At 39.6% G+C, this 25,960-nt stretch overlaps 1 protein-coding gene across 3 annotated transcripts in view; it reads right to left on the bottom strand.

The window, feature by feature from the left end:
- Nucleotides 1–25,960, bottom strand: part of UNC13C (unc-13 homolog C) — an 860,874-nt gene that overhangs the window by 577,536 nt on the left and 257,378 nt on the right. Inside the window, exon 1 of one of the 3 annotated variants that reach the window (XM_055537913.1) lies at nt 758–1,175. The exons of 1 other annotated variant lie outside the window; for it this stretch is intronic. The gene's annotated coding sequence lies outside the window, so the exon portion shown is untranslated. Of the gene's footprint in view, nt 1–243; nt 441–757; nt 1,176–25,960 lie in introns of those variants that run through there. One more of the 3 variants, XM_055537912.1, reaches the window with a different exon arrangement.

Below are 25,960 nucleotides of genomic sequence, written 5' to 3' on the forward strand. Positions count from 1 at the left end.
ATTCAGTCTTTTAAGTATGGAAATGAAAGGCCTTATTTGCTATGAAAATAATTTCAGGCATCAGGTGTGGGGGCTGGGGGGATGGGAGGCTCATCCAATTGCCTTGACTGTCAGCCCGCCAGTGAAGGAGGCCAGTCCCAAGGGAACTAAGTTTACTCACTCAGGGTGCTGTGGGCTCACTTGAGTCACGGGGTTAAAGGGGAGAGGTGGGGCTTTCTTTGTCCTCCAGGGCTGCCTTCTTACCTACTCTCCGTCCAGGAACTGCTGCGGCCTCATTCAGGCCGTCCTTCGACCACACCGCCTGCTCTGGGGCCCCTTGAGCTCCCCCAGACTCCCTCCTCCAAGCTCTCCTTCCTCCCAGACACAGCCCACGGGTCTTCCCAGAGCGCATGCTCACTGCTCCCCTCGCCTCAGGCCCACCTGGCCTGTTTTAGGGGCTCTCCTGGCCACGCTTTCGCGGGGAGGTCCCAGGTGCCTCCCATCAGGGTCGTTAGCCACAGGTGCCGGGGCTCCAGGGAAGAGGACGCGGCAGGGTCTGAGAGGGAAGCGAGCAAAGAGAAATGGGGCCTGGCTGGGGGATGATTGGGAGCCCAGGTCATAAACAGGCATCAGGTTCAGGTGGGCAGGCCTGCCGGGCCTCGGGCAGGGAGGTCAACACCAAGTGTTAAAAACGGATGGCAATAATTACAGGTCTTGGAATACCTAACAAAGAGTGAAGAAAAACCTAAAAGCTTGGTTTTGATCGGAAATACATTACCAACTGGGCTTCTCGCTTGGCTCAGCGATGAAGAATCCGCCTGCAATGCAGGAGACACAGAAAACGGGTTCCATCCCTGGTGGGGAATATCCCCTGGAGGAGGGCATGCAACCCGCTCCAGTATTCTTACAGGGGAATAACATAGACAGAGGAGCCTGGCTGGCTACAGTCCATGGGGTCACAAAGAGTCAGACATGCCTGAGCTACTAAATAAATCAGCTGAGCTACTAAATAAATCACATACAGCTGATTCACTTTGCTGTATGTGATTCACACAGCAGACACTAACACAGCATTGTAAAACAACTACACTTCAATAAAAATTAATTAAAAAATAAAGTATGGTGGCAGTGATCATTTTAGTTACTTAAATCCATACTCTCTACCATGAGGCAGTTATCAGTGGCCTTAAAACTTACTAGACACATTAAGAAGCCATAAATTCAGATCCAAAATGGACCTCCTTGAGGTGACCAAAATCATATAGTCACAAACTGAAAAAAAAATAGATTAAAAAAAAATGAAGTTCTATTGTACAAAAAGGGCAATATAGAGTAATGGTAATAATGTGACAATCAAAATGTCCATCAAGGCTTTTTTAATCAAATTTGAGCAGGTTCTTAAATCTCATGCAAGAACAAATGGCTGAAAATATCCAAGAAAACAATAAAAAACTATGATAAATATTAATTTATGTAATCCTTAATATAATTAACTGTGACAACCTGGAGTGTTGGGGTGGGGAGTGGGGCTTCAGGATGGAGGGGATACATGTATACCTGTGGCCGATTCATACTGATGTATGGCAAAAACTATCACAATATTGTAAAACAATTATCTTCCAATTAAAATAAACAAATTAATTTTTAAAAAAGAAAAAAATAAGATTGAGGATTTGCTTTAGAAACAACAAGCAATAAAAACTATAATATTATTTCATGTTATATTTAACATAAAGTAATTGAGATTGAGGATTTGGTTTAGAAAACAAATGTACTAATGGAACAGAAGCTAGAATCTCCAAGTGATCCTGTATGTATTAATATCTACAGATAGATATAGATATATACATATATAATATGTACTAGGTACAAGACAGAGATAGCAGTGCAGATCAATGAGAAAAATGGAAGACTGAGTGAATTATGCTGAGATAATTATACACACATATGAAAAAATAAAATTAGATTTCTATCTCATGCTATTCCTTTTAAATGTCAAAATTAGAGAACTATCTATAAAAATTAAAATTCTAGGACTTTTAGAAGAAATTTTAAGAGAGTATATGACCTTAGAGTATGGAAAATTTTCAACAAAATCCCAAAGGATGCATCTCATAAAGAAAGAACATGTCAAGTTTTACTGCACTAAATATAAAACTTAACCAAAAGTCACTCTAAATGGGTGAAAAAAAGGTCATGGGTTATGATAAACACAATTAACTGATTTAAATAGGGATTATGAAGAATCCCTACAACTGAGAGATAAAAACAGTCAACCAGAAAAATGACAAAACATATGAATTAACAATTCCTTTAAAAAGGCAGAAATTAATAAATTATATAAAAAGTTGGCAGGGATATGGCATTTTCATACACTGCCAGTGTAAATTTAACTGGGTACAGCTTCTGGAAGCAATTTGGTAATATCCAGTTGGGCTAAAGACATGCATTTCCATGACTGGGCAACTCACTAATTCTATATATTCCTTAGAGGCTCTCTTCCATGGCCACATGTGAAAGAATGTTTATAGCAGCATTATTTTAAATTTTTAAAAGGTATTTTTAAAAATCTACTGTGATTATAATTACAAAATTACCATTTTTTTATTTCACACATGACAAAACTGAGACAACAAAAAGTTATAAAACTTGTAAGAAGATGCACTAGAATTGTTTAAAAATACATTCATATGCAGTAAAAATTTAAAGAAATGTAAAAAAATAATAAACACCAGATACAAAATAGTGGTTACTTACCAGGAAGAAAGAAAGGGGGATAAAGAGACACACACAGGGTTCAATTCTATTTGCAATATTTCATTTCTTCAACTAGGTAGTTTGTGCATGGGTACATTGTTTTTTTGCATTTTTGTGTCTGAATAATTTTTATGTCAGAATAACTTTTATTATTTTTTAAATAAAGCACCCTAGATTGAGAAAAATAGAAGAGACAGAATGAGAGACAGTACTATCTTGTAAAAGCTCTGTGAACTTGAGCATGTCCATGAATGCTGAAACTTTATTTTCTTTTTAATTTCTAAAAGGAAAATAATACGATTGTGTTTTCATATAAGATAATTTATCTCCACACACTTGGTAAACTATAAAATGTCCTATACACACCACCAGGTATGGCTTTTGCTTGGAAGAAATAGTGTTCGCCTTGTGTCAGGAAACAGAGTGGCTTTGTGTCTAAGGTAGGGTTTCCACTCTCAAAGCCTCAATATGAAGGTGATGAAGGTGAACTGCGCCCGGTCACCTGGCACACGCCCCTCAGGGAAAGGGTGAGTATACGTATTTATATGTGTGCTGGAGAAGGGAATGGAAACTCACTCCAGTATTCTTGCCTGGAGAATTCCATGGACAGAGGAGCCTGGCGAGTCCACGGGGTCCCAAGGAGTTGGACACAACTGAGGGACTAACATAACATATGTGCATGAGACTGCACAAGTGCATGTGTATGCCTCTGTGTATGTGAGTATATGAGTAAATGTGTTAGGAGAGTGTGAGTCTAGGTGCGTATGTGTTTGTGAACGAGTCATCAAATAACCACAATTGACAGACCCCAGGCCTGTGATGGCGTGCAACACCACCACAGAGCAAAGAACTGTGGAAATGTTTCATTCTCTCAGATATGCACCCTGAGCAACTCTCAGACTATGAACTTCAGTCACAGAGGACAGAAACTGCCTTCCTTCCAGAACAACAGGAGTATTAATCTGCCAAAGCCATCTACAGGCTTCCAGCAAGAGACACAGACTGCAACTGGCCAAGGGATCTCTTATTGTCAACACAACACCAGTGCAGTGATAACCACAGAGGCAGAGAATACTGCTCTCCAAAAGAACTCATAAGATTTTCTTCTTTTTTATTCCATGAAACAAGAGCCATCAGGATTAAGTGAACACCCTCAGGGTTTCTGTTTTTAAAATACGAGGACACTACAGGTAAACAAAGATGCAGGGCAGGAAAGACAGATGCCTGCTCAAGAGTCGAATGGGCACTCAGAACCATTTAATTTAATCACGTAAAAGTCTGTGGCTTTTTAAAAATACTCTGAGAAAGTAAGAAAATATTAAGACATATACATAAAAGGGTTTCCTTGTCATTTTAAAATATTTGTTTTGCTCTTACACTCCCCAAAAGGAGACCAGAATACTTCGCTATGGTCAGCATATTCCCAGTTGTGCAGACACATGCTTCAAGAATTAATAGGATGAGTAATCAGTCTGGGAATCATGACACAGATACACAGGAGCAAGTTCTACAAAAGCAGCGAAATTTTCAACTTGAAAATTCTTTAGCCAGAACACGAGGCTCTTAAGGCTCTGGATGCCCTATAACATTTTCTTTGAAATTTGGAAAACTGAATTTTAATGAAAATACTCTATAATGGCACAAACACTTTTACATCACACTAGACCTCCAGTTCCCAGGTAATTATATTAAGAAGGATCTGGTAAAAGTTTATACACATTGTCCCTAAATGTGGAAAAAAAGAATACTGGACTCTACGACATAATACTTTGGTGTCACTGTGTTCATTTTTAAAAATGTTTATGATTTATTGAAGATTGCTTAGCCTGAGTCTTGACTTTCTCATCTGTAATATCAGTAGATCTCAGCATATCTCAGATGCTTCACAGAGGATGTTAAGGGCATTAAATGTGATAATATATATCCCAAAACTGTTATGCAAAAAACACTAAACAAAGGTAGCTGGTTTAGTAATTTGAACTGATTTACCTGACCTGTGTTTTTAAAATTCTGTTCTTTGGGTCTCTTGTTCCCCAAGGGAGAGTGAACAGTGGGGAGAGAATGAGGAAGACAAATGGTATGAGCTCCGAGTCCCACAGCCCTTGATCTACATAAACTCCACTTATCTTGTCTACATATGGGAATGATGAATATAATTTTGTTTAGTAAAAAAATGTAAGATTTTCAGCTTTAAAAATATTTGTAAAGAAAAACTATAATCAACAGGGGAAATAACCACAGATCAAAGGGGGAAATATCTATTAATATATCAACATGGCAAAGACAGGCTATAAAAAATAATCACAAGCTGTGAATCAGAAAAAGGGCATTTTGCTGTCTTACTGCGCTCAAGTCAAGTCAATGACCTTAAGCAAGTCATTTAACCTGCACAAACTTCAGTTTCCTTACATGTAGCATGAAGGCAGTGCTCTCAAGTCACAGAATTATAAAACAGTCCTGGAAACAGTTAAGGACTTTCAATATACCTATAAATTTCTGTTTGAATAATAATTAACTGCTAATGAAAAGGGCTAGGAGAAAGGGGAGAAGTTTTGGAAAAAAAGGAAAGTGTGTATGTGTACATGTGTGTGTGTTTGTGTGTATGTGTGTGTGGCACTGGGAGGAAGATAGCAAGAGACTGAGATTTAAATCTCTCACTATACAGGGCTAGATTCAAATAGTCTAAGGACTTTTTAAATAATTTTGGCAATGATACAAACTTTGGGGAAACATGAAAAGTTTCTTCGTTCAGTTTCATAAACACTGAAGGGCTTCTGTGATGCAGGCTCTGTGATAGGTTCCAGAAATAGAAATAACACACAAATAACTAAGTCTTACATTAAATTAACCAGGAGGTAGGAGGAATCCCAGTCAATGCATCAAAATGCAAATGATGCTTTTCACACGGCAAAGCACCCTCATGAGACATAATTGTTGCAGTCCTGGACTGGGAATCAAAAGATCCTAGTCTTGTATCCAATTCTGTTACTCAATGCAGATTGTTTGCACTATTTTAGATCATAGAGTGGAGTTTGTATTTTACACTACTTGCAATGGACACTTATTGGAGAGTTTCAACCAAAGGGGTGATGTGATTTGATTTTTGCATTTAAAATGGAGGAGAATTTTAATATCAAACTAACTCCCATACCAGGAATAAATATAAACTATTTAAAAAAATAATAAAGAGCTGTATGAAGGCATTGAATAATTACCAAAATACTGGTAACTGGGGTGACAAGATTCCAGACCGTAGGAAAAAAAATTACATGAACAATGAAATTCTATAGGCTATTTCCCCAGAAGCATCTGCTAATTCCTAAACTGCACAAATGCAAGTGAGACACCAAGGAACCAAACAGAAAGTGATTGCTAAGAGACTGAAATGCTAAGCAGGTATTTCAGTTCTGGGTAGATAAAAATTAAAATTCAGGAGCCTTCAAGGAAAGGGAACACTACTGTTGTGGACTGACTATTTGTGTCCCTCAAAATTCATATGTTAAATCCCTACCCATGAATGTGATGGTATTAGGAAGTAGGGGCTTTGAAAGGTAATTAGGATTAGATGAGGTTATGAGTGGAGTGATCATGAAAAAGATTACTGACCTCACAAGGGTCAAGAAATAGCTTTCTTCTGTTTTCTTCTCTCCACCATTTTTGGACATTGCAAAACAGACAGCCATCTGTGAACCAGGAAATGCACCCCCTCACACGCCAGATCTGCCAGCACCATGTTTTGGATTTCCACCCTCCAGAACTGTGAGAAATAAATGTTTGTTTGTTTGTTTGTTTAATCACCCAGTTCATGGTTATAGAAGCCTGACAGGCCAAAACAACTGCTAGAGGCCTCAAGATTTCTATTGAAATCCCTGAAGAAATCTACTCTAGGAGGAGGATAAAATTTGGAAATAAACCAGTCTCTAACTCGGCAAAGCAACTTGAACTTATTCCATCTGTACTCTGGAAAAGAAATGAATTCTTAATAGACAAAGATAAAATCATTTTTAAACTATACACTTTTTTACATATAATAATGATTCAATAATAATAATAATTAAAAAAAACACTACCAAGCATGTCAGGAGATAGAACCAAACAACTAAAAAATGAAGAGAACAAAAGGACAATGAAAACAAGTTAACACAGGTTATCCAGATATTAGAATTATGAAAGATAGATTTTTAAGGAGCATATTACATATGTATTGGAGGAAATTCATAAGATACAGAATTTCACCATAAAACAGAAATATACATAAAACAAATCAAATGAAATTCTAGCATTAAAAATTACAAAAAAACTGAAACAGATTTAAGAACCAATACTCATCTTGGAATGCTAAGAGCATCCTATTTTATCTGGATGCTAATTATTTGGGTATAATGCTTAATATCCATGCATTTTACTATAGATATATTATACATTATACCTCAATAAATGTATTTTTAAATTAATTGCTTTCACCGTATGGGAAAGGGGCTGGTGGGAAGATTTTGATGAAGGGTAGGCAAAAATGAAAGCAGGGAGACCAGTTTAAAAGCCATGTGGTTGAAGAGATATATAGTTAGCATCACAGACTCAATGGACCTGAATGTGAGCAAACTCTGGGAGATAGTGGAAGACAGAGGAGCCTGGTGTGCTACAATCCATGGGGTTGCAAACAGTCATACATGACTTAGTGAATGAACAACAACAACAGTTAGTGCCCAAAGAGATAATGATCATGAGGTACTGATAGAAGAAGTGATACATTTCAAGTAATGGTAATCAGATTGTCAGTAAATCTTTAAATTTTGAGGATTTTTTAACATGTTAATTTTGAGATATGTATGAAACAGCTGATATATAGGTAATTGGATGCATAGGTACTCAAAGTGAAGATCTGAGCTAAAGATAAATTCTCAGTATAAAAACTGCATTTAAAGAAAACCCTAAGAATGGATGAAATCACACAGGGGGAGAGTGTAAATGAAAAAGAGAAGGAGACTCACGTGTGAGCCCTGAAATGCACCAACATTTGTATGGCCATAGATTTACAGTGATACCACCAATCAGGTCTGTTTTCTTTTCATGCAAAGTTCAGTAGCACAGGTGTAGAATACAGTGTAGGAGCAGGGGGATTGTTAGATTTAACCAGTTTAGATTTTTCTTTTGTTTTTTTCTTTAACTTTACAATATTGTATTGGTTTTGCCATATATCAACATGAATCCACCACAGGTATACACATGTTCCCCATCCTGAACCTTCCTCCCACCTCCCTCCCCATACCATCCCTCTGGGTCGTCCCAGTGCACCAGCCCCAAGCATCCAGTATCGTGCATCGAACCTGGACTGGCGACTCGTTTCATATATGATATTATACATGTTTCAATGCCATTCTCCCAAATCATCCCACCCTCTCCCTCTCCCACAGAGTCCATAAGACCGTTCTATACGTCAGTGTCTCTTTTGCTGTCTCGTTTCCATAGGAAGCCTGTAAAAGGAAAGGGACATTCTATCCTTTTTTAGATGTTACAGCCTCTTAGCACTGAAATACCCCAGAAAATTCTGGCACCCAAATCACAGAGAAGCTAGGTTTGGAGATTTGGGTTTGTGGTCATTTATTGTGGTTCTACTCAGACAAAACTGCTCTTTTCCAAGTAAAATCTTCAGCCAGTTCATCAAGCACTATCAAATTCTTTGGACATCTTTGGTCAAAGGAATAGAGACTACTGAGCTTTGATAAGTCTGCTCAGAGTGATTCAGGTCAATAAAACACATAAGGCAGTCACAAACTGCAAAGTTACAGAAATGACAACTGATTTTCTAGCTCCAAGTTAAAGAGGCAATTGTAAACAGACCTAAATCTTCAGCTATTTCAAACTTTGCTGATCTTCTCTGGCAGTGTATTGCAAAATTAAAATGACCTTTAAGGGGTTCACTGATGTTTGATGAAAAAGATGGAAATCTCTTGTAGGAAGTTCATTATTTGCAAATGATCAAAAAGTAAACATTAAATTGCTTGGTTAAAAATGTTTCCTGGTAAGACAGTTTTAAAATGTGCCTATCGGGGAAGGCAATAGCACCCCACTCCAGTACTCTTGCCTGGAAAATCCCATGGACGGAGGAGCCTGGTAGGCGGCAGTCCATGGGGTCGCACAGAGTCGGACATGACTGAGCGACTTCACTTTCACTTTTCACTTTCATGCATTGGAGAAGGAAATGGCAACCCACTCTAGTGTTCTTGCCTGGAGAATTCCAGAGACGGGGAAGCCTGGTGGGCTGCTGTCTATGGGGTCGCACAGAGTCGGACACGACTGAAGTGACTTAGCAGCAGCATGGAAAGGTTAAACTCTGTGTGTGTGTGTGTGTGTGGGTGTGTGTGTGTGTGGGTGTGTGTACAATCCCTGGTCTTATGATTTTCCAATAAAATTGGAAAAGTGCAATTCTTTGTGACATATATATCTATATTATGTTGGTATGCATTATTTTCTTTATAATCTTGAACAAAACCCATGCAAAAATGGGAATGTGCACATGAATGAAGAATTGGGGATCTGATGATTGTTACAGTTCCAGGAAGATAAAGGGAAGGATGTTGTAGAGGCAATCACCAGACCCAGCTATCTTAGAAGAACTATCCCAGGCTACTCTGCTTGACTAAGGCCACTGAACCTGTCATGGCTTGTTATTGATCTTTGTACTAGTAAAAATGTATATCAATAACATCAGATATACGGAGGACACCATCATTAAGGCAGAAAGCAAAGAGGAACTAAAAAGCATGTTGATGAAAGTGCAAGAGGAGAGGGAAAAAGCTGGTTTAAAACTCAACATTCAAACAATTAAGATCATGGCATCCAGTCTCACCACTTCCCGTCAAATAGTTGGGGAAACAATGGAAACAGTGACAGATTTTATTTCCTTGGGCTCCAAAATCACTGCAGATGGGGACTGAAACCATGACATTAAAAGATGCTTGCTCCTTGGAAGAAAAGCTATGACCAACCTATACAGCATATTAAAAAGCAGAGACATTACTTTGCCAACAAAGGTCCATCTAGTCAAAGCTATAGTTTTTCCAGTAGTCATGTATGGATGTGGGAGTTGGACTATAAAGAAAGCTGAGTGTCATAGAATTGATGCTTTTGAACTGTGGTGTTGGAGAAGACTCTTGAGAGTTGCTTGGACTGCAAGGAGATCCAACCAGTTCATCCTAAAGGAAATCAGTTCTGAAAATTCATTGGAAGGATGGATGCTGATGCTGAAGCTCCACTATTTTGGCCACCTGATGGGAAGAACTGTCTCATTGGAGAAGACCCTGATGCTGGGAAAGACTGAAGGCAGGAGGAGAAGGGGATGACAGAGAATGAGATGGTTGGATGGCATCACCAACTAAATGGACACGACTTTGAGCAAGTTCCAGGAGTTGGTGATGGACAAAGAAGCCTGGCGTGCTGCAGTCCATGGGGTTGAAAATAGTCGGACACAACTGAGCGACTGAACTGAACTGGTAAAAACACTTGATTCTATATTTTTCTGTAACAGAGAGTACAAGTTAAACCAATATGGCAGAGAAGCTTTCATAGTCATTTAGCATATATGAAATGTAGCTCTATAGGAGGGAGACTTTGTTTTTGCTTTTAATTCCAATGACCCTACATATGAATGAGTATTGTTGCCATCACAACACTCATTTTGCAGGTAAGTTATTCCAACAATGATCTCAGTGTTATTTTGATGAATTCCTCTTAGAGATGCCATATCAGTCATTTTAGAATAGCAGTCTCATTACTAGATAAAATTAATGATTTCAAATCCATTGTGAACCAAAAGATTTGATCAGGTGAACAGATAGATGAATCACTAGATGAATTACAGATAGACTTGAAGCCATAGCTCCCTCTGGGTCTATTCCTAGAATTTGCTATGAAGAAGAGTAAGTTACTGGAATTTCGGGGTCTCTGAGATTTTCTTCCTAAAAAACAGTATATTACTCTGGGCTCTGGATTCCTTTACAAGTTAAAGGAATTTAGAAAATAATGTTTGAAAATTCATAAAACTACACACAATTCAGAAAAAAAAAAATGACTGAATGTCATAAAACTACACATAATCCCAGGCACAGTAATCTATCAGAATCTCAGAATCTTCTTACAAAGATCTGTCCCAAGTTCCCCATTAAAACAACCATTTTCTTACACATTTGATAAGAATCTCCTATCATAGGAAAACCTCTGAGATGTATGGTTACAGTGGGAAAAAAGCAAACTAACAAATAGTACATGTGGCAAACAGGTTATTTTAAAAGAGAAATGGTAACCATAACAATCAGACAGAATGAACTCCTTTAGGGAATGTGACTACCTTTATAAGCTACATTTTAGGGGTCCTCAATAAATATGTGTAGGATACATGCAATGCTGCTGCTGCTGCTAAGTCGCTTCAGTCGTGTCCGACTCTGTGCAACCCCATAGACGACAGCCCACCAGGCTTCCCATCCCTGGGATTCTCCAGGCAAGAACACTGGAGTGGGTTGCCATTTCCTTTTCCAATACATGCAATACTAGAAGAGGGCTATAACCAATCTACTGTGAAAACATGGAAGGGTCTAATTGTCTCTATTTAGGACATTTGAAAAAGGGAAGCACTATGTTAACTAAACTTTTTTTTTTTTAATCTGACTTAATTTTCCAGGTGATACATCAATTTATTTTTAAGGTAGTATGGAAAAATAGAAAACACTTACATTGGTCTCTGCCCCTGGTTCCTGGCACAAAGCTCCTAAAATTCTCATAATTTCCTCGGTGATAAGAGTGTCTTGTGTTCTAACGAGCTGACTTTTGGTGGGCTCCTGGGTAGCTTCAGGATGCTGCATGGTCACCAGAAAGACCAAGCCATGATTAGAAACTTGGAATTTTCATCCCTTGGTAGGGTAAAGAGGCTGGAGATTGAGTTAATGATCAATCATGCCTAAGTGATGAAGCCTCCATAAAAATCCCAATTATACAGGGTTCAGAGAGCCTCCAGGTTGATGACCACAGTTACATGCCAGGAGGGTGGTGAAGCCCAACTCCACCAAGACAGGAAGACAGAAACTCCTACACTCAGGACCCTCCTGGACTTTCCCTATATGCCTCTTCACTTGGCTCATCATTCATGTCCTTTATAAGAAGCCAGGAAAGAGTTTTCACTGAGTTCTGTGAGTCATTCTAGCAAATTATTGAACCCAAGAAAGGTTTGGGTTCTGTAACTGTAAATCCCAATTTACAGTGGGTATGTCAGAAGAGCAGATGACAACCTGAGACTTGCAACTTGTGTCTGAAGTGGGGACTGAGCCGTCACTTGTGAGATCTGATACCAGCTCCATGTAGTCAGTGTCAGAATTGAATTGAACTCTGGGACACCACTTCCCTGGTGTCTCTGCAGCAAAGAATCCTCCTGAAATGCAGGAGATGCAGGTTCAATTCCTGGGTTGGCAAGATCCCCAGGAAGAGATAATGGCAATTCACTCCAGTGTTCTTACCTGGAAAACCCCAAGAACAGAGGAGCCTAGCGGGCTGCAGTCCCTGGGATCACAAAGAGTCAGGCTCGACTGAGCAACTGAGCATGTGCGCTCACGCACACACGCACACACCCAGCTGGTGTCACAGAGAATTGCTTGATGTGAAGAAAAACATCCCACACACTTGGTGATCAGATATGAAGCGTGGTAGGGTGAGAAGAAGCACAGGAGTGCATTTTTCCTATATAGGTAGAGAACTGGATTGAACATTATCAATAAAGGAGGTAAAAATTTTTCAACTCAATCCAAACCTCCACCCACCAAAAAACATAAGCATAATTATTAATGCATCATATATATTTCTAGATAGTTAAAATATATTTATATACATATATGTACATAGAGAAACACATAGGGCCTCTTCTTCTTTTATTTTACATCTCCCTTACCAAGGGTTTCATCATACCTCTGTCTGTGAGACTGGAGGAGTGAACAAGGGCTGGAAGAGCATGCGGCAAGGTTGAAGAGGAGGACAGGAACTAGACCACATTAAACTTTAGACAATGGTAAGTAACTGTTGCTTAGTCTATGTCATTTTTAAATGCTTAAAGCAGGAAATTGTCATAATACGACTATTTCTAAAGACCACAACTGGGTATTGTTTATGCTTTGGCTCCATCCCTTCATTCTTTCTGGAGTTATTTCTCCACTGATCTCCAGTAGCATATTAGGCACCTACCGACCTGGGGAGTTCCTCTTTCAGTATCCTATCATTTTGCCTTTTCATACCGTTCATGGGATTCTCAAGGCAAGAATACTGAAGTGGTTTGCCATTCCCTTCTCCAGTGGACCACATTCTGTCAGACCTCTCCACCATGACCCGCCTGTCTTGGGTGGCCCCACATGGCATGGCTTAGTTTCATTGTGTTAGACCAGGCTGTGGTCCATGTGATTAGACTGACTAGTTTTCTGTGATTATGGTTTCAATGTGTCTGCCCTCTTATGCCCTCTTGCAACACTTTTTGGAAGGAATGATGGTAAAGCTGAAACTCCAATACTTTGGCCACCTCATGTGAAGAGTTGACTCATTAGAAAAGACTGATGTTAGGAGGGACTGGGGGCAGGAGGAGAAGGGGAAGACAGAGGATGAGATGGCTGGATGGCATCACCAACTCGATGGACGTGAGTTTGAGTGAACTCCAGGAGTTGGTGATGGACAGGGAGGCCTGGCGTTCTGTGATTCATGGGGTCACAAAGAGTCGGACACGACTGAGCAACTGAACTGAACTGAACTGAACTGAAGACCACTCAGAAAACTGAGTGGAGATTGTATCAGAAAGGAGCTCGATCCACATTTTATTTAATAACAATTTGTTTAATATCAAAACAGATAAAAACTTCCAATTGTCTCAAGTATCATAACTTTAAAAAGTCATTTTAACAATAACTTAAAAAATTATGTTTGTTTGAATCAGGATTCAAATTAAGTCCACACATTGTGATTGACTTTTTGTGTCTTAACCTATTGGTTTTTCTTCCCCCACCTCCTCTTTCTCTTCTTGCATTTATTTATTTTTAATAGATAAAGATGATGAGGAGACAATTTGTTCTATAACTACAGAGTTTCCTATAGTCTGGAGTTTTGCTGATTCTATTCCTGCAGTGTTGTTTTTTCACTGAACTCTATTTCACTGTATTTTCAGTAGATTGGTATTTGGGTTTAGCGCCTTGATCAGGTTCAGGGACAATTTATTTGGTAAGATTATCTCATGAGTAGTGATAAGATCTCCTATTAGGAGGCATATATCTAGTTGTCTTTTTGTAATACTACCGGCCCTGAGAAGGGGTTTCACCCACACTGAGGAGAGAATGAGGGTGAAACACTGGGAGACGGTAAATATTATTGCTAGGAAAGTTTTCCTGAACAGCAGAGCAGAAAATCAGCACTTCTCCAAAGCAGGTTCCCAAATACTGCACTGACACATCCCCCTTTTGATATTTCCAAGGGAGTCATTTAGACCACAGTTACTTGATCTATTACAGATTATTATTTTTTTCAAATAGACAAATGACTAGTATCAAAGATCATGGAACCGAGCACAGTCATCTCTAGATGTATACTTCACCTCAGCCAGATTTTAAATTCAGAAGCCGTTAAAGTCTCAAGCTATTTCTCTAACACACTTGTAGTTGCTGAGGAGAAGCATTTGCTCTATCACCAGAGGAAGTCCTTCACTTCATTTCTAAATGAAGTATAAACTCTGACTCTGCATTCAAGGCCCTGATATATATTTTTTAGTGTGGCTCCCAGGATCACCTCCACTTATACACTCTTCCAGTCAAATAGAGCTGGTCTCTGTATATTGCCTATGAATTGCCCCTCTGTACTTTTATATACTGTGTGGGCGCAGGAGGGCTGAGAGGAGCTGCTCCACGTTCAAGGTCAGGAGGGGTGGCTGTAAGGAGATACCCCACTTCAAAGGTAAGGAGCAGCAGCTGCGCTTTGCTGGAGCAGCCGTGAAGAGATACACCACGTCCAGGGTAAGAGAAACCCAAGTAAGATGGTAGGTGTTGTGAGAGGCATCAGAGGGCAGACACACTAACTGTAAACACAGGAAAACTAGTCAATCTAATCACATGGACCACAGCCTTGTCTAACTCAGTGAAACTAAGCCATGACATGTGGGGCCACCCAAGACAGGCGGGTCATCGTTGAGAGGTCTGACAGAATGTGGTCCACTGGAGAAGGGAATGGCAAACCACTTCAGTATTCTTGCCTTGAGAACCCCGTGAATAGTATGAAAAGGCAAAATGATAGGATACTGAAAGAAGAACTCCCCAGGTCACTAGGTGCCCAATATGCTACTGGAGATCAGTGGAGAAATAACTCCAGAAAGAATGAAGGGATGGAGCCAAAGCAAAAACAACACCCAGTTGTGGATGTGACTGGTGATAGAAGCAAGGTCCAATGCTGTAAAGAGAAATATTGCATAGGAACCTGGAATGTTAGGTCTATGAATCAAGGCAAATTGGAAGTGGTCAAACAGGAGATGGCAAGAGTGAACACCAACATTCTAGGAATCAGTGAACTAAAATGGACTGGAATGGGTGAATTTGACTCAGATGACCATTGTATCTACTACTGTGGGCAGGAATCACTTAGAAGAAATGGAGTAGCCATCATGGTCAACAAAAGAGTCCAAAATGCAGTACTTGGATGCAATCTCAAAAACAACAGAATGATCTCAGTTGGTTTCCAAGGCAAACCATTCAATATCACGGTAATCCAAGTCTATGCCCCAACCAGTAATGCTGAAGAAGCTGAAGTTGAACGGTTCTATGAAGACCTACAAGACCTTTTAGAACTAACACCCAAAAAACATGTCCTTTTCATTATAGAGGACTGGAATGCAAAAGTAGGAAGTTAAGAAACACCTGGGGTAACAGGCAAATTTGGCCTAGGAATACGTAATGAAGCAGGGCAAAGGCTAATAGAGTTCTGCCAAGAGAACCCACTGGTCATAACAAACACCCTCTTCCAACAACACAAGAGAAGACTCTACACATGGACATCACCAGATGGTCAACACCAAAATCAGATTGATTATATTCTTTGCAGCCAAAGATAGAGAAGCTCTATACAGTCAGCAAAAACAAGACCAGGAGCTGACTGTGGCTCAGACCATGAACTCCTTATTGCCAAATTCACACTTAAATTGAATAAAGTAGGGAAAACCACTAGACCATTCAGGTATGACCTAAATCAAATCCCTTATGATTATACAGTGGAAGTGAGAAATAGATTTAAAAGACCAGATCTGATAGATAGGGTGCCTGATGAACTATGGATGGAGGTTTGTGACATTGTACACGAGACAGGGATCAAGACCATCCCCATAGAAAAGAAATGCAAAAAAGCAAAATGGTTGTCTGGGGAGGCCTTACAAATAGCTGTGAAAAGAAGAGAAGTAAAAAACAAAGGAGAAAAGAAGAGATATATGCATATGAATGCAGAGTTCCAAAGAATAGCAAGGAGAGATAAGAAAGCCTTCCTCAGCGATCAATGCAAAGAAATAGAGGAAAACGAATCAGAAAGACTAGAGACCTCTTCAAGAAAATTAGAGATACCAAGGGAACATTTCATGCAAAGATGGGCTTGATAAAGGACAGAAATGGTATGGACCTAACAGAAGCAGAAGATATTAAGAAGAGGTGGCAAGCATACACAGAAGAATTGTACTAAAAAGAGCTTCATGACCAAAATAATCACCATGGTGTGATCACTCACCTAGAGCCAGACATCCTGGAATGTGAAGTCAAGTGGGCCTTAGAAAGCATCACTACAAACAAAGCTAGTGGAAGTGATAGAAATCCAGTTGAGTTATTTCAAATCCTGGAAGATGATGCTGTGAAAGTGCTGCACTCAATATGCCAGCAAATTTGAAAAACTCAGCAGTGGCCACAGGACTGGAAAAGGTCAGTTTTCATTCCAATCCCAAAGAAAGGCAATGCCAAAGAATGCTTAAACTACCGCACAATTGCACTCATCTCACATGCTAGTAAAGTAATGCTCAAAATTCTCCAAGCCAGGCTTCAGCAATATGTGAACTGTGAACTTCCAGATGTTCAAGCTGCTTTTAGAAAAGGCAGAGGAACCAGAGATCAAATTGCCAACACCCGCTGGATCATGGAAAAAGCAAGAGAGTTCCAGAAAAACATCTATTTCTGCTTTATTGACTATGCCAAAGCCTTTGACTGTGTGGATCACAATAAACTGTGGAAAATTCTGAAAGAGATGGGAATACTAGACCACCTGACCTGCCTCTTGAAAAAACTATATGCAGGTCAGGAAGCAACAGTTAGGGCTGGACATGGAACAACAGACTGGTTCCAAATAGGAAAAGGAGTAAGTCAAGGCTGTATATTGTCACCCTGCTTATTTAACTCCTATGCAGAGTACATCATGAGAAATGCTGGGCTGGAAGAAGCACAAGCTGGAGTCAAGATTGCTGGGAGAAATATCAATAACCTCAGATATGGAGGTGACACCAACCTTATGGCAGAAAGTGAAGAGGAACTAAAAAGCCTCTTGATGAAAGTGAAAGAGGAGAGTGAAAATGTTGGCTTAAAGCTCAACATTCAGAAAACTAAGATCACAGCATCTGGTCCCATCACTTCATGGGAAATAGATGGGGAAACAGTGGAAACAGTGGCTGACTTTATTTTGGGGAGCTCCAAAATCACTGCAGATGGTGATTTCAGCCATGAAATTAAAAGATGCTTACTCCTTGGAAGGAAAGTTTGACCAACCTAGATAGCATATTGAAAAGCAGAGATATCAGTTTGCCAACAAAGGTCCATCTAGTCAAGGCTATGGTTTTTCCAGTGGTCATGTATGGATGTGAGAGTTGGACTGTGAAGAAAGCTGAGCACCGAAGAATTGATGCTTTTGAACTGTGGTGTTGGAGAAGACTCTTGAGAGTCCCTTGGACTGCAAAGAGATGCAACCAGTCCCTTCTAAAGAAGATCAGTCCTGGGTGTTCTTTGGAAGGACTGATGCTGAAGCTGAAACTGTAGTACTTTGGCCACCTCATGTTAAGAGTTGACTCATTGGAAAAGACTCTGATGCTGGAAGGGACTGGGGGCAGGAGAAGGGGACGAAAGAGGATGAGATGGCTAGATGGCATCACCGACTTGATGGACATGAGTTTGGGTGAATTCCGGGAGTTGGTGATAGACAGGGAGTCCCGGCATGCTGAAATTCATGGGGTCACAAAGAGTCAGACATGACTGAGCGACTGAACTGAACTGAATCTTCCCATTTCAAAGGATCAATTCTTCCACCATACATGGCCAAGTGCTGTGTGGTTTTCAAGGCTCCATTCAAAACATAATCTTTCCTCATCTAAAATCCAGCTGCATGCATGCTTGGTCATTTCAGTTGTGGCTGATTCTTGTGAGCCTATGGACTATAGCCTGCCAGGCTCCTCTGTCCATGGGCTTCTCCATTCAAGAATACTGGAGTGGGTTTCCATTTCCTTCTCCAAGGGATCTTCCTGACCCAGAGATTGAACCTGTGTCTCCTGCATTAGCAGGTAGATTCTTTACCACTGAGTCACCTGCGAAGTCCTTTTATACCTAACATAGTCAATATACATTTATTGAATAAATAGAAACTACAGTTGTAGTTTACTTCTCACTGGTTTCAGCTGCGTTCTCTAGGATAGTGCTTCTCAAAGTCACTGTGACTACAGATTACCTGGGAATCATGTTAAAAGGCAGATTATGATTCAGTAGTTGGTACTGGGATCTGAAAGTCAATATTTTTACTGACTCCTAGGTGAGGATGCTAGTGGTACTTGTACTATCATTTGAATATCAATCTATTGAGTAGGTGCCAACTATTGCCATATTCCAAAGTAGAACCACAAAACCAGGAAAGGTTGCCTAACACTGCAAGAAGCTTGCTTAATACTAGCTTAGTGACAGGAAGCATAATATACATCTCTAGCTCATGAGAAAGATTGGAGGGGTTAAGAGGAAGGCTTAGAATTTACAGGGATTTGGAAGAAAATGTTGCTTCACACCCAATCATGCCACAACCTATGTGAAATATAAAGGAGATTCTTAGCTTTGGAAAAAGGTCTTAAATGGGACTGATAGTTTGATTTGTATCCCCCAGAGTTTAAGAAACAAGATGCCTCAGAAATCTAAAGTAAAAGACTATGGTGGTCTATCTGTTGAAGTGGACAGTGTACTTCAGTGAGCCTGAAGTACTGGGGCAGCTTGCATGCCAAGAGTTTGCTGAACAAAGGATATGTGAGCGTTTCCTATGGAGCAGATGTGGATATACCTGTGAAAGAGTCACTGTTCAGGATGTTCTTTAAGACAGCCATCAGAAAGTGTTTAAGACTTCACCAGAAATATGCTGAAGCTCTCTGGGTAGATTCCTCAAAGAGGAAGGAGAATTTAAACAGATAACTGAAAGTTTTGTATTTGGCCATATCAAGAGACCAAGAGTGAGAATCCCCCAGTAATGAAGGGTTTACTTGCCCAAACTCAGATATTGATCCATAGGCCTAAATGAAAGGAGAAGTATTTTAATAAAACTTTCAGAGACCTTTTGATTGTTACATGAGAGTGGGCACTTCAATTGATTAACTGAGATGTTTGATAAACTAAAATGTTCAGAAAAACTTTTTTGTTAACTGAGAATAACATAAAAGTTAGTAGTATCTACTGAAGTTGTCATCTAAGAGGAGAAGAAGAGAAAGTTCCCCCAAACAAGTTTGAAGGAACAGTAGGAAACAAAAATGAAGTTGTTTTAAAGTTTCACTCTATGGATCTAGCTTGTTTAAAGACACAAGTACACAGTTGCCTCAAATTTTGATATAAAATACACAACTTCCTGAGTTCTAATTGGTCTTAAACCTAGATGTCCATCAGCAGATGAATGGATAAGAAAGCTATGGTACATATACACAATGGAGTATTACTCAGCCATTAAAAAGAATACATTTGAATCAGTTCTAATGAGGTGGATGAAACTGGAGCCTATTATACAGAGTGAAGTAAGCCAGAAGGAAAAACACCAATACAGTATACTAACGCATATATATGGAATTTAGAAAGATGGTAACAATAACCCAGTGTACAAGACAGCAAAAGAGACACTGATGTATAGAACAGTCTTATGGACTCTGTGGGAGAGGGAGAGGGTGGGAAGATTTGGGAGAATGGCATTGAAACATGTAAAATATCATGTAAGAAATGAGTTGCCAGTCCAGGTTCGAAGCACGATACTGGATGCTTGGGGCTGGTGCACTGGGACGACCCAGAGGGATGGTATGGGGAGGGAGGAGGGAGGAGGGTTCAGGATGGGGAACACATGTATACCTGTGGCGGATTCATTTTGATATTTGGCAAAACTTAATACAATTATGTAAAGTTTAAAAATAAAATAAAATTAAAAAAAATTTTTTTTTTTTTTAAAAATAGAGACAATCTGAACAAACTGAAAATCAAAGGCTTTCTTGAACCCATCAGAGAATCAAGGTCCTAGGGCTAACTGCCAGACTAAAATCTGGAGATATGGGCCAATCTGGGGGACCACAGCCAAGACCATTTTGGCCAGAGCAGCAGCCACTGCAGGCATTAAACTGGCAGGCACACTCTAGTGGTAATGTGAAGACTTGCTGGAGGCTGGGTATGGGCGAGATTGGTGGTGAGGGGCTCCCAGGGCTGCAGTCCAGGGAGACCTTCATCCTTTAATGGATTTTAAGCGAAGGAACCCAGCATATTCTCATGGTAGGAGCTGAAAAAAATCACCTCTGGCTATGGCACGAAGAGGAGAACACCAGCTGCTGAGAAGTGGGCCCAGTGTTTTCTCTGTGATGAACAGTTACTCTCAAGTCACTAAGAATTCACCAGAGTCTTGTCTCACAGGGGAGAAGGGCGGATATCCACCTTTAATCAATGCTAACCTTCCTGTTTCACCCAAGAGGAGAGAGAGAAAAAGTTCTCTAGAAATAGTTGTGAAAGTCACAGTTGAGGGACACAGAAAGACCAAAGTTAATCATTATAGACTGCTTTCCTTTCCACATTGCCTGCCACTGCATTAAACTGTATAATAAGAGTGCATTAAACTGAAACAGCTACAAAGTTCAGACTCTATTTAAGAAGGAGTCTCTAGGGAAACCCAATGACAACAGGGGAGAGAAAAACATGGACACCAGAGAAAATTTTAGCCTCTGATGCCTACTGCTACATCAAACAGTAAACATAGCCAAGTGCCACCCAAATAAACCTGAAATCTCCTTCCAAAGGCCTATTTACCTCAGTTCCTTCTATTCAGTACACCACATTCAGCTTTCAACAAAAATTACAACAGAAATTCAAACATAAAAACACAGTCTTCAGAGACAAAGTAAGCATTAGAACCAGACTCAGAAATGGAAAAGGTTTTGAAATTTTTATACCAGGATTTAAAAATAGCTAATTAATATGCTGGGCTTTCCTGGTGGTTCAGATGGTAAAGAATCTGCTTGAAATACAAGAGACCTGAATTCAATACCTGGGTTGGAAGATGCCCTGGAGAAGGGAATGGCTACCTACTCCAGTATTCTTCCCTGGAGAATTTCATGAACCTGGAGGGCTACAGCCCATGGGGTCACAAAGACTTGGACATGATTGAGTGACTAACAATTTCACTTTTCAATTAATATGCTAATATCCCTAATGGAAAAGTAGACAACATGCAAGAATAAATGGGTAATATAAGCAAAGAGGTGAAAACTCTAAGAAAGAATCAAAAGAAAATGCTAGAAATAAAAACTACTGTTAATAGAAATGAAGAATGCCTTTCATGGGCTCAGCAGTAAGCTATACATGGCTGAGGAAAGAATCAGTAAACTTAAAGCTAGACTTTCCAAACTGAAATGCAAATAGAAAAAAGGGTAAAAGCGCAGAACATGATTCTTTAAGAAGACAACACTCCTTAATTTGTATGTACCAGAAAAAGACATTACATTGAAACCAAGGAAATCTGAATAAAAGGCTTTATGTAAAAAAAAAAAAAAAAAAAACCTAAGCTCATAATATTGTCTCAGCTTCAAAGATTAAGTGCTAATCAGGTCCTTCTAGAAGCAGATTTCCAGGTGGGATTGATTAGCTGCATAAATATTATTGAGGTTGACATCTGTAAAGGGAAATAAGGAGGAAGATGGAAAAGCCTGAGAGACCTGTCAAGCAGAGATGCAGAACCTACCTGGAGCCCAGGTGAAAGAGAGAGAAGGAAGGTTGGGTAGAAGTGTCTTAGACAGCCGTGTGGTTTTAAGAGAGTCCGGCAAAGACTTTGGAGAATCCTTATTTCAAAAATCACCCTGTTACAGGAGCTTCACCCCAACACCCAGAAAGCAGGTCTGCCTCTGCCTCTCTGCCCTGCTCAGGCATTGGCCTGGGGAAGTCTGAGCTCAGTAGAAACACAGTAACGGCTCTCAGAGTCCAGCAGCTGGGGCTCCTCACAGTCAGAGATCCAAGAGGTGTATTCTCATAACTTCTACAGTGGTTAAGTATATTTTTAAAATTTATTTACTTATTTTTGCCATTGGACCTTGAACTAAGAAAACATCATTTTGAGGATGAACCTTGGCTGGTTTATTTTCAGAAGGTGTTAGTTATTGAAATATTCTTGGACAATGTCAATGTATTTATAAAACTGAATGCGACTACTTTCCTTCCTGAGAACACAAAAAGGTCATACTAATATGAGCATATACGTTCAATAGCAGCAAGAGGTAGTCACGTCAAGGCCAGAATATACCTACATTATAGCAGGAAGAATCTGAATACAGCTTTGCAAGATCTCTCAGATAATGCTAAGTCAGACCATTGCAGCATCCGCAGCATTGCTAATTATCCACCAATATGAACAAGATCTTAAAATAAAAACTCATTTAAAAATAAAAGATGTTCTCCTTAAGCTTTTCATTTCATGAGAACACCGGTAATAACCAGCTTGACAAAGGTTATAACCCATGCATTTTATTAATTGCTAATCATCAAATTATGCCTTTACATAAAAGCAAAGGACAATTTAAGGAGTGACACTGATGCAAAGCAAACACAACTAGCTTAACTATTTAGCCGTATCGACAAATAGATATGAAACTAAAGGGCCCTGGGGAAAGTGAAAAACTAATTCAGTCATTTTATCTATGCAATAAGAAATAAACATGTTAAACATATTTGAATGACTCAACTATTTGTTTGGAAACAGTTTTTGACTATATTGTCAAAACAGCCAAGATTGACATTTTTTAAAAAAAACATTTTACTCATAATTTGCAGTATTCTATAAAAATAGCCTTAGGGATGAATTATAGAAGCATAAATATTAAGTTGGAGTAGGACTGGTAATCAAGAATTGATGCCAAATAAGGATAGGAGCCTAAGGAACCTAGCATCATTGAGCATAAATGAATGGATACCACAGGGAACTGAAATTGTAGAAGCTAGAAGAGTTCTTCCAAGCTCATTTCATCTTTCCCTGAGAGGAAGATACAATCAGATACTTACTTTCTAAACAAAGAGAACTTTTTCCTATCTTTGTCATAGAATAGCTAGAAATTAAAAAAAAACAAAACAAAACAAAAAACATTTTCCAGTGAGGTCTCCAATGAATTAATGTCAAAATTCATGTTAAAAAAACAAATCTGTGATGACATCATAGGTAACTATGTCCCCTATAATTTCATTACATCTTGTATATATTTTCATTTACAGTATACTTCAGTTTACATATTATATATTAAACAATATTGACATTGTTGAGCACTTCTTTTCAACTTTCACATCACTTGCAACAAGCAATGCTCTAGATTACTAAGGGATTTTCCAGGTTTACAACTTGGCTCCAACACTAAATGTGCTTCATTGAGCAAATCTGTAAACTTCTTCAAGAGACAGCTTAAAAGAGGAATTATAACACTACCTAACTGTGTTGGCATGAGTGTAAATGGAATAACGTATGTAAACATTTAGATTGTACCAGATATTTGTCTGTCCTAAGTAGCTTCAGTCATGTCTGACTCTGCAATCCTATGGACTGTAGCCCACCAGGCTTCTCTGTCCATGGGATTCTCCAGGCAAGAATACTGGAGTGGGTTGCCATTTCCTACTCCAGGGGATCTTCCCAACAATAATGTATGTAAAGATTTAGACTGTATCAGATATAGTCATTATAAAATACTGATAGTTTGTTTACTATCATTACTTTTAAAAATTATAGCATATACTCTGTCAATATTTGTTGAATGAATGTGTTTTGGGACCCTAATGATCAGCCCAATAGCAGCCCTTATGGTTTTGTTTATTAATTCTTGAACTACTTTCAGCCATTAATGTCATTCCTTTCTCTTTTTTTTTCTTCCAGTCTTACTGAGATATAATTGACATACAGCACTGTGTGAGTTTATAGCACAGCATAATGATTTGATTACCACAAGCAATTTAGTGAACACCCATAATATCATAGAGAAACAAAAACATATTTTCCTTGTGATGAGAACTCTTAGAATTTACCCTCTTAATTACTTTCATATGTTACACACAGCAGTATTAATTAAATAAATCATGTGAACATTACATCCCTAGTACTGATTTATAACCGGAAGTTTATACCTTTCAATCACCTTCATCCAATTCTCTCTGCCTGACTCCCTGCCTCTAGTAACCACAAAGCTCATCTCTTTATCGATGAGTGTTATTTGTTGGCTTGTTGTTTGAAGTACAATTGACCTGCATCACTATGTTAGTTCCTGGTATATAACACAATGATTCTATATTTCTATACATAACACAATTATCACCAATGATAAGTCTAGTTATCATCTGTTACCATACAAAGACATTTGTTGTTGTTTAGTCACTAAGTCATGTCCAACTCTCTGTGATCCCGTGGACTGTAGCCTGCCAGGTTCCTCTGTTCATGGGATCTTGCAGGCAAGAATGCTGAAGTGGGTTGCCATTTCCTCCTCCAGGAGATCTTCCCAACCCAGGGATCAAACCCATGTCTCCTGCATTGGCAGGAGGATTCTTTACTGCTGAGCCACCAGGGAAGCACAATACAAAGATAATACACACATAATTATTGATTATTTTCCCCATGCTGTAATTTCATCCCTCAGTTCAGTTCAGTTCAGTTGCTCAGTCGTGTCCGACTCTTTGCGACCCCATGAATCGCAGCATGCCAGGCCTCCCTGTCCATCACCAACTCCCAGAGTTCACTCAGACTCACGTCCATCGAGTCAGTGATGCCATCCAGCCATCTCATCCTCCGTCATCCCCTTCTCCTCCTGCCCCCAATCCCTCCCAGCAGCAGAGTCTTTTCCAGTGAGTCAACTCTTCGCATGAGGTGGCCAAAGTACTGGAGTTTCAGCTTCAGCATCATTCCTTCCAAAGAAATCCCAGGGCTGATCTCCTTCAGAATGGACTGGTTGGATCTCCTTGCAGTCCAAGGGAATCTCAAGAGTCTTCTCCAACACCACAGTTCAAAAGCATCAATTCTTCGGTGCTCAGCCTTCTTTACAGTCCAACTCTCACATCCATACATGACCACAGGAAAAACCATAGCCTCGACTAGACGGACCTTTGTTGGCAAAGTAATGTCTCTGCTTTTGAATATGCTATCTAGGTTGGTCATAACTTTCCTTCCAAGGAGTAAGCATCTTTTAATTTCATGGCTGCAGTCACCATCTGCAGTGATTTTAGAGCCCAAAAAACCCATTTATTTTGTTACTGAACATGTGTACCTCTTAATTTTCTTCATTTATTTCACTCATCCCCTCACCCCCATGCTGCTGCTACTGCTGCTGCTAAGTCGCTTCAGTCGTGTCCGACTCTGTGCGACCCCATGGACGGCAGCCTATCAGGCTCCTCCGCCCATGGGATTTTCCAGGCAAGAGTACTGGAGTGGGTTGCCATTGCCTTCTCCCATACAAGCCCCTAATTTTTAAGATTATGGAGGTTCACAGTAAAAATAAATCATGTTAAGTGCTTAACTTCATGATACCACACTCTGTCATCCTTAAGCTGTCTGTTCAGGTAGTATCCTAAACTGCACAGCTCAGAGAAGAGGCTTTCTGAGATCTTACACCCTGGCAGTGGGGTGGGAATATCACAGCCAAGGTCTTGAAGGGTGGCAATGTGGGAAGCAGAAATTAAAAAGACACAACTCTTTC

The sequence above is a fragment of the Bubalus kerabau genome, chromosome 10 (assembly GCF_029407905.1).
Source record: "Bubalus kerabau isolate K-KA32 ecotype Philippines breed swamp buffalo chromosome 10, PCC_UOA_SB_1v2, whole genome shotgun sequence".
NCBI lineage: Eukaryota > Metazoa > Chordata > Mammalia > Artiodactyla > Bovidae > Bubalus > Bubalus kerabau.